The sequence below is a fragment of the Aythya marila genome (assembly GCF_965140915.1).
Source record: "Aythya marila genome assembly, chromosome: 1".
NCBI lineage: Eukaryota > Metazoa > Chordata > Aves > Anseriformes > Anatidae > Aythya > Aythya marila.
In genome coordinates, this window is record NC_139042.1 from 119972270 (window position 1) to 119989239 (window position 16970).

The 16970-nt window shown below is 43.9% G+C and overlaps 1 protein-coding gene across 10 annotated transcripts in view; it reads right to left on the minus strand.

Annotated features, from left to right (window-relative positions):
• The window catches only part of ZBTB20 (zinc finger and BTB domain containing 20), a 452132-nt gene extending 439422 nt beyond the window's left edge, over positions 1–12710 (minus strand). For 9 of the 10 annotated variants that reach the window (XM_082751617.1, XM_082751629.1, XM_082751628.1 and 6 more), the window contains exon 1: positions 12366–12710. The gene's annotated coding sequence lies outside the window, so the exon portion shown is untranslated. The remainder of the gene's footprint in view (positions 1–12365) is intronic. The other variant, XM_082751625.1, reaches the window with a different exon arrangement.
• Between the last annotated feature and the right edge of the window lie 4260 nt (positions 12711–16970).

The window sequence follows — 16970 nt, forward strand, 5'->3', positions numbered from 1 at the left end:
TACATAGCTGTTGACTCTCTAATCCTGCTTTCCCCCAAACCCCATGTAGATATATATGGTTCACTGCACCCTGAAGGAAAAATGGAGTGCTACGTAAAGCGCTCCTTTGGAGTTCGGAAGACTCCGCGTGCCTTAATTACATGCAGCAAAAGTTGTACCTCTGCAAATTAAAAAAACAAAAAGCAGAAGCTCATTTCTGTAAGCAAATGTATAACAGTGGAAATGCTTAACAAGAAAAAAAAAAAAAAAAAAAGAAAAAAAAAGTTGCCAGTTTTTATTACCACAATAGCATGCAGAAGCAAGTGTGTAACCTGCAGAATTTCCCACGTTTAGCATGTAAACAGGATGTAAGCGTTCTAAAAAGTAGGAGTATTCAAATGCAACTGTCTTGAGGAACATCTCTCGTAGGACCAGTGCTTACCAGCAGAGGCAAACAAATCTCAGTGACCATTCAGTCTGTGAAACGGGTCATTATGCATAAATGAAAGGATAACAGGGAAAGATCTCCAGTGAGAGAAAACAAACAGTGAACAAACAAGGCATTTATTGGCTTTCCTGTACAAAGCAGCTTGATCTGCCTCTCTTGGGTGGGAGTTCTCCCTGCAAACCTGGTCCCTTCATCTCCGGTATGAACCTTATTGTACTGTGTCTACCAAAAGTTACAGCAGGCTGAGACAATATGAGAGCACTTAAGAGGTGCACTTGGCATCCAGACCAGCCTTGAGATCCAAAGCTCTTTGTGTCCTTCTGGAGGTTAATAAGATGAGATTTTACTGACTCCATCCTGGCTTTTACAAGCTTCTTGAGGATTACTGAAATTGGAGGTTGCATATGAAAAAGACGGTTCACCCGTTTCCTAGAAGGGATGTTCATCCACTTTGCCCTTCGAGTCCTGAAATGTGAGACACGCCTGAGGAGTGTTCTTTGTTATTGTGTCTCACAAATATATCCAGCGATGGTGAGTCCATATGTCTCTGATAAAGAAAAAAACCTTACTGTGCATTCCAGCCTTTTCTTTTGTAAACATACTAAACTAGACGAATTTGGCTCTCAGAGGAGAAAGTATTAATTGTGCTGGCTAATAAAACTTTCTGTTGTTCTCCTTCCAATCTGGTCTTCTAAGCATCAACAGACATTAAAACTGGCTTTTGGGAAGTGGGAACGTATCAGAAAGTAGCACGAAACCAAAACTTGCTTGCAAGTTTTCAGGAATTGAGATTTGAATCTCATTCCCGAGTAACAAAAAAGTTAAATGCACCTACTCACTGCACAGCTTTCAAGCTGAACGTACAAATAGCTCAGTTCCTCCTACTGTTCATTTTCTGACAGATGCCTCAGCAGTAATACATCTGTGCTCTGCCCAAATCCAGTACTCGCAGGCTCCCATTATTACTTGCATATGTTTGTTTCCACTGACAGTTTAAACAGACAAGTAACAATCCTCTTTAAATATGTGTCCAAAGAACCCTTAGGGGCTATTTTCTCCTCTACATATTGCAACTCCCACTGAGCAGCTACGCAGACAAGCAGTTGCACACACAAGAAGCCCAGAACAACGTAACCACTTGTAGGTACTTTTATATTCGTGTGGGATACTGAGCTTCAGGCTTCTTTTGATGACTGTTTCAAGAAGCAAGCAACACCACTGTTTATTTCAGCCAAGTGTAATCTTCCCCTATGATTATTATTGTACAAAAAGAGGCAAGAGACTGGTCCAGGTTTTGAACTTGTCTTTCTTGGACACAATGGACTCAAATCTAAGGCTGGACCTCACTGGGAGATACCCAGCTGTGGGAAAGCCAATTGGAAAAAAAAAGTTACTTGTTGCTTACCAGCCTGTGAAGTTACATTAACTGGGTTAAGAGAGCAATTATAAATAATAATAATAAAATAAGCAAGCAAAATTTTAAAAAGGATTTTTAAAAAATCTGCTATTAAAAATAAGACTTTGTTGAGAAGTGGACATGTTAGATGTATTTGGCCTCAATTTTGAGCTATGGTAGGGTCTACCTATAGTAGGGTCTTTTTATATCGCTCTGAAAGTAGAATAAGATTGTAATGGGAAAAAAAAAAAAAAAAAAAGAAAAAGAAAAAGAAAAAAGCTTTAACAGTTTTTAATATGGCCAGGAACCATTTGAGCTTCCGTTGTCCGTGGAACATGGTCTTGACTTTTCCAGGTCCCATCTGCTTGTACAATACACTGAGGAAGGAAGAAAGAAAGGCATCACTTCCTCTTTCTCTCTGTGCCTCGATTGTTCCTGATTTAAAAAATGGAAATCATAATGTTGATTCAGCTACTGGAGTTAAGCAAAACTGACTATTTTCATTAAACTCAACAAGATATTTAAGTAAGTTTTTTTCAGAAAGGCGAAGTGCTATTTATTCGTATCAGCAGCTATCTCTGGCTAAACTGTCCTGGAATCTTTTGTGAGCGTTCCCTTCTCCGGCTGAACTCAGCTGATAACTGCGCTCTGTTTTGAAGTACTTGTGTCACTCCTTTATCTAAAAAGCCTAGCAGAGACTTAGAACGGGCACTTCTCTTTTGTGGGTAATGAGAACAAAGCAAAACAAAACAAAACAAAACAAAAAAAATCACGGCAAGGTCTCAGGATTAAGGCTTTGCAGAAGATCAACCAAAAAAAAAAAAAAAAAAAAGGAAGAAAAAAAAAGGAAAAAAAGCATCTATTGGATGTTAAATTCTTTGCAGGCTTTGCCTGGATATGACGAGAATAATCACCAACACCTCCTGAAAGCAAGCCTTTTCATCAAACCTCCAAAGCTCAGATTTCAAGGAGAGATCTGGTAGGAATCTTATTAATACACCTATGCACGCTGCCACAAGGGAAACAGTATCTAACACAGCAAAAATGAGGTCAAATTCAGCAGCACTGTCCTAGAGAAAACTGTCTCCTGGTCACAAATCACTTGTGGAGTACCATGTATCATCTTTACTGCTTCAGATGTACGCCAGCTGCAGCCACTAGGCTAGAAATACAAAGCTAAATTCAGCTCTCAGTTCAATGTTGATTCTTTTAAATTTCATGGAATTACGACACTTTTATATAAATGTAACTTAGGGCAAAACACGACCTACAAACTTTTTAGCAGATACACAGACATTCAGAAACTTGACGTGGAACTTCTTATCCCATGAGCACAGTCCTCTGATGATTATTGTATGATGATTATTCCAGCTCGCTGCTCACAAGGGAAAAGGGAAGGGCTGTGGCCTCATCCCACCTCACTCTGGCCCTATTCGAACCAAGTCCTGCTGCTACAATTTTCTCCCTCTCCTGCCAGTGGGACCAAGTTAGCCCCTCTTTTTGCATGAAGTTCAGACTTTTTGTCCTCATTTTCTTTGAACAGCTCTGCCCCCTGCCTGCGTCTCAGCTTTTATTTCTTCTAGCTGCTCACATTCTTCCCAAACCTCCCTCCTAAATGCTCCATTTGTATCCTTCTCCCACATCGAAGCCAATGTTCCATAGTAACATTACTCAACCAGATTTTAATAACTCTTTAAAACAGCCTACAGACAACTAAACCATGCTCGTGAACAACCAGCCTTAACCAGGAAACTCCAGAAAAGTTGTTCCTATCTCATCTCCTTTTTGCTAAAGCAAACCCAGTAGAGTAAAGAAAGAGATGGCAATGCACTTTCAGGGTAATAAGGCAAAAAAAAAAAATGGGAGAGAAAGACTCTTACAGCAATAAAATTAGCTAATATAGCTATGGCTAATGCTCTCCCAACTGCTCTCAGGAACTGATAAACCTCATTTGCCCTATCTTGAAGACGAGCAACTGAGACACTGAGAAATGTAGTGACTTGTTGAAAATTACACAAGAAACTAGAAAAAAACTAAGGCTCCTGCTTCCAAAATCAGTGAGTTATCCTTTCTGGTACCTATGTACTTGCATACGTCACTCTAGCTACTATACTTCAATCTCACTACAACTTCTGAGACCACAGCATGGCTTTAAGCTGACTAAAATATTTAAGAACTTTGTACAGAGGTTAAAAAAAAGTATCTAAGAGGCATCATGAAAAGCTCTGAATGGGATCCTGTCTCCTGTAAAAAGGGACTCGGAGATTTGCAGGGAAAAAAAAGAAAAAAAAAAAAAAGGTAAATTCCAGAATTCAGAAATGCCTTGCACCAGGGAAGAAGACTGAGCTTTCTCTTGCCCAGCACAAAGTACAAAACAGCCAAATGTACTGCAAGAGTACAACTGGCTTTTAACCTCATTCAGGAGCAGCTGCTTTCACAGCAGTGAAATGTTTCAGGCTGAGCTTGACTGACTTAGTGGATAAATGGTTTGAAGTTGATATAGCTCAGAAAGAATCAACTCATTTAGGAAACGTCAGTACCTTAAAAACATTCTTCTTCTATTCAATCAGAGCAAGTTTTGAAGCTTTCAAAACTTGGCCATGGCTTGGAGAGGAAAATGTAAGCAGTATTTTTATGAAATGCTGGAAATTACAAAACACTGCTTGGACTTCAAATGGTTCACCCATGAGTCAGCAGAGGCTGGGCCTTCACTGAAAACTTGCATTGGTCCTAACTATTTTATTAGTTTAGCACTAGCAAAAGGTGCCAGATTGGTAGCCCCAGGCGCTGCATTCTCTATTTATCCCCAAAGCAGGTACAGCAGGAGGGCAAGCCATCTCCGTACCAACCCCTGCTACGATTCCTCATGTCAGGGGACTTGGTGACAGGAGGGTGATCTGGTCTTGGCGCTGCTCTGCTTTCCTGATGTCTCTGCTGTGGCTGCCCGCACGAGGGCCAATTCCCTATGTTGTGTTTCAGGAGGAGGGGTTCCTAAACCGCTGGGCCTACGAAAGGGAAATAATGGAGAATCATCCTACGAGCATCCTAGGAGACATGTTGAGAAAGAAGAACCAGGGATTATTTTCTTTGTATTATATTCCAGCTGTCTCAAAATGAACGAATACTGGGGAGAGCAATGAGGCCAGAGAGAGTCAATGTACTGAGTACAAATGAGATTTATATGTGGCTTGAGTCACTCCAGCCAATTAGCTACCCACCAGGCTGTTTGGTTTATTGTCCCTACTGGGTAAAGATTTAATAAGCAGTCACCTAGATGAGAAGCATGAGACTTGCAGAAAGGAAACTTTTCACTACTCTACACTGAAAACTTGAGCCCAGTCCTGCAACAGCTCTGCAGAGCCGATTCCCACTTCCCACTGATCTGTGGATGGCTGCAAGATGAGGCGCTTTATTGTGACAGTCCACAAGGTGGAAAATATGGGAAATACAGGACAATCTTTCATTGTATAATTACCATGTCAGAAATCTTCCGCACATTCCAAATATTCTAAGAGAGTTAATAAAGCTTTCTTCATTTTTTAATCCAACACTCAGACTTATCCAGAACTTTGACATTTTCCATAGTACGAAAGTACAAAAGGCTGGATTTTAAAAGCAGATCTACTGGGGAAATGCGCTGTGTAGGGAACATATTAAACAATCCCGCCTATGTTTGGAAAAGAAATACAGATGCATCACAACGAGGAAGAATGTTCAAGAGCATCCCGAAAAAACAGCAGCTATTCGAGCCAAAGGACAGGATGAAGTGGGCACAGCAGTATAAAGCTGACAAGCAGATTTAACTGACAGGGACAGAAAGAATTGGAGGCAGCCAAAGCCTTAGCTACACTAGGGCTTCTTCAGATCCTACGTGCACTCTAACTGAAGCTAAAAGCACCAACGAGAACGTTTCTAAAACTCCTTCAGATGGGAAGAATCCTAAAAGCAGCAGCAGCAAAATGGAAAATGCAAACTTTGGGAAATGATAGAAAAATGAATGCCTATCGAATATAAGTAAGACTGGAAACAAAGCAAAAAAAAAGGCTAAATTAGTGGAACGGGCATTTCTTGACCTTACTTAGCAGTTGTGCCTGGTATACAAGGCTTTAGCATACTTTGTAAGAAGGCTTCTTGTCCTGTTAATGCTGCTCATTGCAACACAGCTCAGAGCCATTCATTTAAATGCAATTTTTTGTAAGGCACTGTCCCAGCGGGTGTGGCCCGGTCTCCTGGGAATAGCATTTGTTAGTTTTAGAGAACCAGCAGAGGGAGCACATTAGCAATTAAACATGGTTTCGCATGTGTTTGTGCCTAAACAATGAGTTTGGGGGGCTTTCTGTTTGTTTGTTTTTATTTTTATTGTCAGCATTCCTCCCTGTCACTAACGCCAATGACTCACACAGCTATCAGATTGCTAGGGGTTGAGGAGCCAAAGCCACAGAGAATAACAGGCTCCACATCCACCCCGCATAACACGTTAGCGGACAGAGGCTTTTACCTAGGTGTCTTTCTTCCCTCTCCCACATATCAGCCTCCACCTTACCTGTTCCCGACCACCTGCCCCTGAAATCTTGTGCTGCCACAAAACCACTACTCCCAAACTCCTGCACTGGGACCGCTAACTTTCAAGCCAGAAAGAATGGCATACGGATCCCTAGGGAGGGAAGAGAAATCAATAATTAACTTTCAGTCAGCTGAAAGGACAACTCTGAAGTCCGTAAGGTAACTTTCCCAGTCCTACGTCAATAGCCACAAGGGGCGGATCATACTTTCAGCTGCTGATGGTTTTAGAAGCAAGGTATTAAAAAGCCCATCTTATAGTGGGGAAAAAAAAAAAAAAAAAAGTCAGTAATTTCCACACTGTGTTTACCTCAGGATCAACTGGCACACCACACTTGCCTGCATTTTTAGCTCTACCACAATCCCAAGATAAATCTACTACGGCAGCATAACATTAAGAGGTCATCTCCAGACGTAGCTTACAGAATGGCAGCACTACTGACCTGCAAAAGATGTCCCAAAGATGCTCTGCAGAGGGGGACATGCACTACCCAGTCGGGTTTCCTTGCCCCTTCACCACAGTTATCAACTCCTGATAATCCAAATTTATGTGATCACTGATTTGATACTAGCTCAAATATTGAGGAAGAACATACTGGCATTAGTTTGCCTTTTGTAGTGTCATTTATACTTGTACAAAGCAGACAGAAAATGTTAGCTAGGGGTCTGTGTTTGCTTACTTCACCAAAGCACAAGGAAAGGTATACATGTATGAGACAGGGCACTGATGAATAAAGTCCTGAAGATGCTGCCAGTGCCTGAATTCAGTGGCACTGGCTTCTTCTACAACACCTTTTTTAATACGAGGTGTTGAGGAGCAGCAGAGCAAGGGCAGCACAGGCCGTGGCGCTAACCCTGGGCCTGGCGGGTGGGATATCTGTGGTGGGGAGAGACCCCTCTTTGGCACCACAATCTTTCGGTCTTTGTGCTTGCACAGACCATGGCCTTTCTTCCCGTGGTGCCACCTAGCGCCAGCTCCGTCAGTGGCTCTCTTTTCCCTACGGTGAGCATCTGCCCCGCAGGCCTCAGGCTGGCACCCTAGGCGCCCACCTCACCCAAGCCAAACCCCAAGGCTAACATCAGGCTAACCCATCAGGCTAACAGCATATTTGTTCCTACAGACGGCTCTATCTGACTGGCCCCGTTTCCCACTGCTGTATTTTAACTGTTTCGAGATGTAGGGGCTGCTGTGTGTGAGGCAGAAGAACTTGGGCCCTCCTCACACACCTTTGGGGTGCGCAGCGGCCCTCTGGCAGTGGCATGGGGCTTGCCTCCCTACAAGCAACCTACCTGCCCCAGGGGGAGTGCTTTTACGAGACCCCTTCCCAAACCCAACGTCCACCAAAGCCAGGCAGGCAAAATGCCTCCGTGGGACACGAAGAAACTGAAGGACTGAGCAAAAAGAAAAAAAAAAAAGCATGAAAACGTCAAGTGCATAGGCGGTAAACATCCAGCAATGCCAGTTTCCTATTAAAAGAGGATTGGATCAGTGCTGCTAGAACTAAATATTAACTTTTGAGATAAATAATAACCAGGAATATAGGTGACGCTGTCAAAGCCAAAACCATCCCGGACAAAAGCCTTTGCCTTTATTCACTCCTCACTGAAATGTGGATAAATCAGTAAAAATCTGCTGAAGTTAAAGCTGTGTAGGTATTACAACAGCCCCTCCGAGTTTGGAGCACAGTTAAACACTACTCTTTTACCACGAGAAACTAGGATCATTGGAACGGATAGATTATTAAAAATCCAATTTATTTTTCCCAGTTGATATGGTTTGTTTACTTTCTGAATCTTCTTGGGCCAAACTAACGCAATCAATGAAGTCAGTTTCACTTTGATTTGCCATCCTTTTCTCTCTGTAGCACGGTTTGAACTGCCGACCTTACAGAGGGAACAAGTTATTGTTTAAAAACAACTATTTCCAGTACATTGTTTCATTAAAAAAAAAATCTTTAAAGCATATATAAGGGGCTCGAGTTTTCTAAAAGTTTTGCTTTTTTTAAAAAAAAAAAAAAAAGTAACTTGAAGTTAAATTTCAGTATTTAATTCTCCATTAACATTTACAAATCTCTTTCAGTAGGAGCTCTTTACCATACAGACCACACTGTAAAACAGTCCTATAAAATGAGACAGGAGTGAAACCAACTAAAATCTATAAGGCCACAGCATGCCATCAATTTCTAAACAGAACTCCTATTCAAATCGTTCTGCTTAAAACCTCATATGGCCTGCAAAAATGAACAGGGTTTTCTTGAAATGATTTAAATAACAATTTATCTAAGACTGTAATCTCTCTTGTATGGGATTTGTAAGCCATCCCACAGAATTCTCTAGCAGGGGACACTGTTCCCTATTTACATCAAAGTTTTATATAAATAATAATACTTTATTTTATTTTTTTTTTGAGATTTTCTGCAGCTGTTCTCCCTTATGAATAAGCTGGGCCTATGAAGAAAACGTGAAAATAGGAAAACTGTGAGTAATATTTATAATAATGATATATCCAACTCAGGAAATTGCTACAACTGTCTTTATCAAAATAAACAAGATTGGTATTTTTTCCTCCTGTAAGAGAAGAGCAAAATCCTCTACTATTAAAATTAATCTGGCGTGGTATTTGTTTGGTATTTGGATTTGATTGTCTTATACCCCATTTTTGGTCCCGTTTAAAAAAAACAACAACAACAACCACCCAAACCAAAAACCACACGCACACAAAACCCAACTGCGTTGCTTTTCGTCTCGCAGGAGTGGAAGAGGCACATGCACACGCCATTCAGTCCAAAATTACTCTAGCTACAGGGCATGGCAAAGCATGAAATAACTGCTCCGGAGCACTTCCTCGTGTGGGTGTGTTAGATAACTGTCTGCTCCAGCACTAAAATAAAGTGTGCTGAGACCCAGACGACACCGGGGAGCTCCGCTCTGGACCACCGAGTGGGTTGGGGGCATCTGAGCCCCCAGACCCCGAAGCAGACTGGGCACCTGGTGCCCCTTCAAACTCCGCTGTGCCCCCTGGCCGAGGGGCTTTTGGCTCGCTGGGTTCCACCCACAGCATCATGCACTGGATTTAAGTTTACTTAGGCATACTTCACCCTTTGCTGTCATATCCAGATTGCAAAAGCACTTTGTGCAGTCAGGAAGGGCTAAGACTTATTAATTTTTTTATTATTATTTTACAGAATATACTTAGGTTTCAAAGAAATTGAAATGCCTCTGATGCGAAAGTTTTCACGATTAAAAAGAGACCTTACTGCGTCACGAAAAATGTTTCTCCCACTCTGACTCTCCTTTCTATGCTCACATTTTTCTTCCCTGGGGTCTTCACGAAAGGAAGAGATACACCACAGTCATTTTTAAAGTTTTCCTCAAACCTAAAGGTGAGGCTGGGCTTAGGCACAGCGTGCGTGCGGGACTCCCAAGGACGGGTCTGCCGGCCTCCCTGCCGGAGGAAAGCCGGGCTGCTGAAGGACACGGACCTGCCCTGTCTCGGGACAGAGCGCCAGGTGCCCGACAGCATGCACACCCCTCCAGGGGGGCTGCTGCTGCAATCCTGCTGTGGGCTCAGCACCAGTCCGGGCACCGGGAGCTTCGTCCACCGTCAGGGCCCCCGCGCGCCTGGCGGGACTTGTGCATCCCCTCCGGGCCCAGGTCTGAGTGTCAGAGCTGGAGGTGGAAGCTAGAGGAGGAGAGGCAGCACCTTGCTGCAGGAACAGGTCATTTGGAGCCCTGAGCACTGCTCGAGCCTACCGGCAAAATGCTGGCTTAGAAGCCTGAGTAAAAAGAAGGAAGGGGGAAAAAAAAAAAAAGAGAGAGAGAGAAAAGAAAAAAGCGAGAAAAAAGCAATGAATGTCATTCCCTAGCTAAGAGATGAGCCACCAATTCTTGGCACAGCGCTCTGTAAAACCTTGAAAAGTTTCACTCAGTTTCTGGAATAAAGCTTCTAATAAAATGGAGCAAGTAGTTTCTGCAGTTGTCGTGCCAGTGAATAGATCTGCTGCTTTGGATTTCAATTAACTTAGTTTGTTCAGCGAGGAGGCACTTCGGTTGAAACTGGGGAGCTGCAAGTTAAAGGACAGCTAAGAAAAAAAAAAGCAAAACAACAGGAAAAAAAAAAAAAAGCCGAACCTGTTGGCAGCAAAAGTTCTCGCTGGCTGTAACATAATGAATTTTATTAAAACATTTCAAAGGATCTGAAGGTTTGGGAGAATCTACCAGGCAGTCCCAGGTGGGTTAGGAATAAAGCATTATGGACTTCTTTGTGCTGAGAGGAAGGCCTAATGCATTTTTTTAAGAAGTCCGTCCCTTGCTATTAAATAAATAACCTTCTATTAAAAAAGGTGATTGTTATTGCTGAGAGATCTCCACTGATCAGCGTCCATTTTCTATAATTACTTAGGATTCTCCAGAACATTTTATGTAACTCACTTCCACTGACTGTCTCTTTTCTTTTCGCTTTTTTTTTTTTGTGTGTGTGTGTTTTGTTTTGTTACCAGCAGAGTAACAGTTTTACTCTCCAACAGAAATGACAGGAGCTCAGATAAAAAGACCTTTTGAAATGGATCGATTTAAGCAGCCTTTAGAACCCACGATAAATCTGGGCTCCAAAAAACTCGACAATGCTAGATGGGCTACGAAACGCATCGCCAATCCCTCCCCAGGAAAAATAAAAAAAGTAAAAGGAAGAAAAAAAAAAAAAGGAAAAGAAAAGATTAATTCGGAGAAGAGCTTCGATGTTGGAAATTACAAATAAGCAGCGTGTTTGTGGAAGGGAAAATGGTAAATAAATAGTTACTATTTCAGGACAAAATGGCTCGATAGATTTCATAATTTGCCACCACTGTAAAAAATATCTATTCCCTTCCCTCCCCCCCCCCCTTCCCCGCCAATACAGACGGAAACGCGAGCATAACCATGCAGAAAGTGGGAGGGTGGGGGGCAGCCAAGGATACGAACTCCCTCTTAGAAAGTTTGAATTCTTATTAACCCAGTGATGCCTCCAGAACGTGACGTTCGATCAGCAACACAAGAAAGTTGCACTATACGTCTCCTTTCTCCCCGGGAAAGGAAACTGGAAAAATACTAATAATGAAAAAATAGATGTTAAAAATACCCAAGAGGGAAAAAAAAATAATAATATAAAGTGCACGTACGATAACCCAAATTAACCCCCTCCGCCCCCGCACCAAAACAGACAAACAACGAGATCTCCGGCTAAAAATCCCGTCGGAAGGAGTGGAACCTGCTTTCTCTTTTCTGCTGTTATTATTGGATGTATGGTTAGGCATGGACTTTAAACTTATAGCGTATAGATAGGCACAAAACAAAGGACGAGAGTCACCGTTAGCCCCGGCATTACAGCCGGGAGTCGTCGGCAAATAGTAATAAAAGCCCGTTTAGCAGTAAATAAGGAGGGCATGATATATGGACGGACAGATGGAACTGCATAAACAGAAAAAGAAAAAGGCAGAGGGACCCGCAAACAGGCGGAGAGGGCTGTTTTACAAGAGTGAAAGATATTGATTTACTTGGAACTAGTGTTGGAAAACAAACGTATTTGTTTCCTTCGCGATTGGGGGGGGGGGGGGGAGGAGGAAGAAAAAAAAAAAAAAAGTGATTAAAGTGAATCATAAGGGGGCACACCCTGCAATAAGTCCATGGGGGGGGGGGTAGGGGGGGGAATATATATATATTTAGAGAGGGTAAGGCCTTCTGTAGATGTTCCCAATTTGCAGCGAGCGGCTAGGGCTGCCAAACTTACACCTCCAAATTAAAACCCGGGGTGGTGGAGGGGTGAGAGAGGGAGGGAGGGAGGGGGGGGGGGGGTAGGCTGGCTGGCCGGGTTCGTGGGGGAGCGGAGGCTTGGTGTCGTGCGTGTGTGCGTGCGTGTGTGTGTACCCCCCCCCCAAAAAAAAAAAAAAAAAAAAAAAGGCAAAAAAGCCAAAAAGCTCGCTTCCTTCCCAAAGTTGGCCGGCCTACCTTGTTCCCCCGTCCTCCGCTCGCCTCCTCATAGCCGCTGCCTCCCCGGGAGCGCGCAGCGTGCGCGGCTACCGCCTGCCTGCCTCCCTAAGGGGTCCATTTTCCTGCTCGGGGCGGTGTGTGTACACCACACGCGCTGCAACCTACCTTCCGCACCGCGCCGCGGCGACGGGAGAGGGAGAGCGAGAGCGAGGGAGCGGGCGGCGGCGGCGGAGGAGGCAGGGGAGGCAAAGGGGGGAGACGAGACAAAGCCCTCCCTCCCTCCCTCCGCCCGGGCTGCCTCCCCTCCTTCCCCGCCGCTCCGCAACAGGTCGCGCCCCGGCCGGCACCGACGGGGGGGACCGGGATGGATGGAGCGAGGGATGGAGGGATGGAGGGGGGGGATGCTACACGCCCCCGGAGTGGGGACAGCCTGAGGGGAGCCCCCAGAGGTGAGGGGACACCCCCAAGAGGTGAGGGGATCCCCCGGAGAAGAGGGGACCCCCCGGAGAAGAAGGGACGCCCAGAGGTGAGGGGATCCCCAGAGGTGTGCGGACCCGAAGAGGTGAGGGGATCCCCGGAGAGAGGACCCCTAGGGATGGGACACCTGGAGAAGGGACCCCCAGAGAGAGGACCCCCAGAGAGAGGATCCCCAGAGAGAGGACCCCCAAAAGGAGGACCCCCAAAGGGAGGACTCCCAGAGAGAGGACCCCCAAAGGGAGGACTCCCGGAGAGGGGACACTTGGAGAGGGGACCCCCGGAGAGTGGGGACCCCCCAGCGTTTTCCCCCACTGCTGCCTTGCCCCGCTAAACACCGGGAAGGGATGGTGTAAAAGCAGCTCTGCCAGGGATGGGGGCTTGGGATGGGGGAAACAGCCGGCCCCACACAATAAGGGGGGCCCAAACAATAGGGGAGAAGTGCGGGGGGGTGAAGGCTCCGCTGAAGTGGCTGTGAGTAGAGAAAGAGGGCTGCTGGCCCCAGCACCCCCAAACGCACGCACGCCGAAATCCACGGGCATCGGGAGGCTCCAGCCCCTACAGCTATAATAATGCGCCGTGCTTATGGCTGAACAGGTGCAATGCATATAGTACACGGTGTTACGAGGACGGAAATAAATCTCTCAAGTTAAAAAAAAAAAAAAAGAAAACAACCAAACAAAACATTTTTCCCGGTTGCAAACAGGCCGAGGTTATTTAAAATAGGGGTCTGGTTTGGAAAATGTGCTCCCCGCTCCCTGTGTTTTTTTTTGGCTGGGGGGGGCAAAAGGGGGGGGGCAGACAGAAAGAAGGTGCAAAAGGGAGACAACAAAGCCAGGAAACCCAGCACACGTAAGTGGTTACTAGATTTTTATTTTTACAACATTCTCTCATGGCTGAAGACGATCAACGCTGCTACTAAAATAATTTTCACTCGGCCCTGCCTCCCCTCGCACACAAACTTGTGCTGCTCACAAAAATTCTGATGATTTTAATGACAGCCACAGCCACGCGAAAGTAGCAAGAGCAGGAAAACAAGGTTTTGCACCTGTATTTCATCCTCGGACAAAGGTTCCTCCGAGAACTTTATCGGCAGGGTATCTTTATTTTTAGTTGGAGAAACTGGGTCCAAAAAAAAAAAAAAAAAAAAAAGGGTTAAGTGATATTCCCAAGGCTGTGCTGTAAATCAGTGGATAAAGCGATGAGAACCCAAATCTCTTGGTGCTTAGCTCGGAATTGGCTTCCAATAAGTCACGGCCGTGGAAAAGTTAAGGGTCCCGTCTGAACCAGTCGCGTAGGCTCCCCCTGTTGCCAGTGGAGGGACAGGCACCTCCACAAAGCCACCCATCCCACTTCCCCCACCCCCCAAAAAGAGGAGGGAGCCTGCACAGCTGGATGAGGCCAGGCAGCTAGCTTTTAGCTGGCTAAAATTAAGTAAAATGAATCGCGTTTTGATCTAAAGGCCTATTCCAACATCCTGCTGCCCAAAGTACATTTTTATGCCACATTCACTATTAGGCAATATATGCCTAACTGGTACCAATCGAAAAGGGACAGCCTACTGACTAAAAGAGACAGGTAAACCCCCTAGACCCATGGATTTGTACCCTGTGGCTGGCTGGATGTTCACGATTCACACAGTCTTCATAACATTAACCAGACTGGTGAATTTGATTAGTTTAGTTCACTGGTAGCTGCTACACATTTCTGTATTTCACTCATAAACATCGTATTTTCTGTACAGCTGTACAGGAAATACAGAAAGATTAATCTTTTCTCAAAAGGTTAATTTTCATGACTGCCTTCATCATCAAAACACGACCTTTCTTACATTAGGGTAAAATACAAAGAATTAAAAGCTCTACTAGGTGACTTAGTTCAACTCCTTCAGTAATACTTAGCAAAATGCACACCTGCAGTACACAGATGTAGCTCTACAAGTTGAGGTGCTCCAAATACATACAGCAAAATCCAGGCGTTATATATTTGCTTCTCTGGACTTTATGACCATATTCAACTTATTGAAGGGTATGTAAGGTTAAAAAAGTAGAAAGTCATCTAGGAGACTATTTCTAACTGCGGTTCTTTATATGGCCGTCTACGTGCCAAATGACCACTCTCTGCCTCAGTTTTTCCATCTGTAAAATGGACCTGACTGTAGTTCTGTGGGCAAATAGTACCAAAAATATATGAAGTGTTTTCCTCAACCTAGCATCTCAGCCTAGAATCTCTCAGACTTTTATGATGGAGAATATCATGGGAAAAATACAGATAATAAAGGTGATCTGTATTAAAGCCAGCTGATGAAAATCATAAGATTTTACATACTGCTATGCAGTTTAAATATGAGTAGTCTCAGAATTTCAAGTTTAAAAAACAGATCTACACCAAAATGAGGATATCAGACATAAGAACTTCTTAGTATTCTGGCATACTTGACCCAAAACTGACATTCACTCCTCAGTCCTACCTACCTTATAGATTCAAATCTGAAGAGAGTCAAAACTTAACAAGTTTCAATAAAATACAGATCTGAACATTTTCAAATGCTAAATGCAAACCTAATTTTGACATTTAGGTTACACTAATTTGGAACCATGTAAGTTTGAACGATGTTCAGATTTGCCCTTGATCCAGATCCAAAAACTTTAAGTTGGGAGGCATCTAGAGCCTTACTTCCTGTAACTTTCTCAAAATTTTATACAAATATCTAAACCAGGATCACAGGGATCACAGGGTAAACTTACTCATATTCTCAGAAAGTCTGTATCTCAGTAAGGACCCTAAAACTGAACCTGATTCCACCCAGATCTGGAGCCACTTAGAACCAAACCTCAAATGACACCTGAAGCAAAGCACATTCAGAGTAGTGCAGGGTTTGGCTGCATGTCATTCTCTGAGATTGTGTGAAAACAAATATTAAGCAGATCCCAATGTAAGCTAGTTTTGGCCCTTAATCAGAAATGAATGCAATTAGCCATAACCTTTATAAAATCCAAGTATCTATCTGACCTCAATAATAAACCTCTCGATTTGCAATCTGCACAGCTGGTTCTTCACCTGTGAGCCTTTCTGTATGGATACGAACCATCAATGGTTTGATTCTCTGTTGTCTTATAAAACAGTCATCCTACCTAAACCACACAAAAAGTGTCCACCAGAACTGGTACGGCTGTGCAAGTCTTTGTTGCACATGACAAGATTCTGGATGACAGACTGAGAGGGAAGGAATGCGCTTTGGTGCCAAATAACATACTCTCTGCTGCTCTGCTCTCTCCTCTCCTTTTCATGTTCCCAGGCTCACCAACATAGTGAGTTTAGACGTATCTTGTAGGCAACCACAACTGGAAGAGGAGTCCCTGCATCCTATAACCATACCTGAGGATATGACTGACCTCATTTAAAAGACTTTGACCTTTTAGCAGCTATATATCAGGTGATGCTCAACTTCTAAAGAAATTTAAATAGGACTGACTCCATGGGCTGGTTGGGTATCCTGCCCATCATTGTGATGGGTTAACACACTATTTTGCTATATTGCTTCCAGCTGGATTAGAAACAGCAGCTCAGAACCCTGGTGTAAGGTCTTCACAGACCTTACAGACCTTATAGAGCAGTTGTTCAGCTGATCCCAAGTTCATCTTGTCCCATGCATTGCAACAAGCAAAATGGTGCTGAGGCTTAGCATACGGATGCCACACTGGTGTTAAAAATTTCAGGCAAATTTCTGTCGCTGTTCTCTTTCAGATAATACCGTCAGGACCTAGAAACACTCGGCAACGTGTCTGAACTTGATTACTTCCACTTAGTCCCCTTCACCACATACTCAGATCTCCTAGACTCCCCTGGTATATCATACCGTCATGTTGCCAGCCCGACAGGAACGGTGATTCAGTTGTCTCTATTCATGTCCTGCGGTGTCTCTGCAACTTTGTTCAAATGTAATGAGAAAGATGCCAATTAAAAAGGCACAAGAGCCCTGCAGCTTGGCAGGCTGATTCAAATTAGATACCTGTATGAAGTGATTAAAATAGGTTTTTCTAAACCTGAGGATAACAGGAGGACAGTGTGTTTGATTTACATCAGTGGGGGTCAACAAAAATGTAGAAGAACCACACAGATGCTCTTTACCTCTGCAGATTTACTGGT